The sequence below is a fragment of the Galeopterus variegatus genome, unplaced genomic scaffold (genome assembly GCF_000696425.1).
Source record: "Galeopterus variegatus unplaced genomic scaffold, G_variegatus-3.0.2 Scaffold4375, whole genome shotgun sequence".
NCBI classification, from domain to species: Eukaryota; Metazoa; Chordata; class Mammalia; order Dermoptera; family Cynocephalidae; genus Galeopterus; species Galeopterus variegatus.
The window spans coordinates 5,175-6,089 of record NW_007730486.1 but is presented as its reverse complement, the minus strand read 5'-3'; the positions used below and the strand labels follow the sequence as shown (position 1 = coordinate 6,089).

The window sequence follows — 915 nt, the reverse complement described above, 5'->3', positions numbered from 1 at the left end:
TACCCCTTGCCAGCCACCAAAAAAAAAAAAAAAATCTTACCCAGATTCACAGAATGACTCACCAATAGATGAGAATTTATATTCATTGATACTCAGCCAGCCATATAGCTGTACTATATAAAAACTTGATATTCTTAGTTTATCAAAATGGACAATGGAAACTAATCATTAAAATGCACACATGCATACAGATGTGCATGCACATACACACACTACCATGGTCTGAATGTTTGTGTCCATTCAAAATTCCTATATCGAAATACTCACCCCCAAGGTCACAGTATTAGGAGTTGGGGCCTTTGGGTGGTGATTAGGTCATGCTGGCAGAACCCTCACAAAAAGGATTAGTGCCCTTATAAAAGAGGCCCAAGAGAGACCCCTAACCCCTTGTGCCATGTGAGCACATTAATAAAAAGAGAGCAATTTATGAATCAGAGAGCAAGTCCTCACGAGACATCGAATCTTCTAGTGTCTTGATCTTGGGCTTCCCAGCCTCCAAAACTGAGAAGTAAATTTCTGTTGTTTATAAGCCACCCAGTTTATAGCATTTTGTTATTGCAGCCCGAATGGACTTAGCCACATGAAACAGGAACTATGCTCTACACTATCTCATTTAATTCTTACAACTATATGAGATGGGTATTATTTCCATTTACAGATAAAACCTAAGGCTCACAGCAGTTAAACACCTAACCAAGACATCTACATATCATGATATGCACATAAATTTGTTAATTCTCTCTATTTTCTTTAACCACTTATGGTGTAATAGCTTAAGGCTTGTATAACAGTCATATACTTTCAAAACACATTTAGGAAATGTCTTAAAAGACCAAATATGCACAAAATACACAGTAAAATAATTTTGTAGGCAGAAATAACTTATTTTTTTCATTTTCAAATAAACAAAAAAGT

The 915-nt window shown here is 35.7% G+C and overlaps 1 protein-coding gene across 1 annotated transcript in view; it reads right to left on the bottom strand.

Annotated features, from left to right (window-relative positions):
- Positions 1-915, bottom strand: part of LOC103602952 (acyl-CoA synthetase family member 4-like) — a gene marked incomplete at both ends in the record, with an annotated part of 17,630 nt that overhangs the window by 15,888 nt on the left and 827 nt on the right. The gene's annotated exons all lie outside the window — the stretch shown is intronic.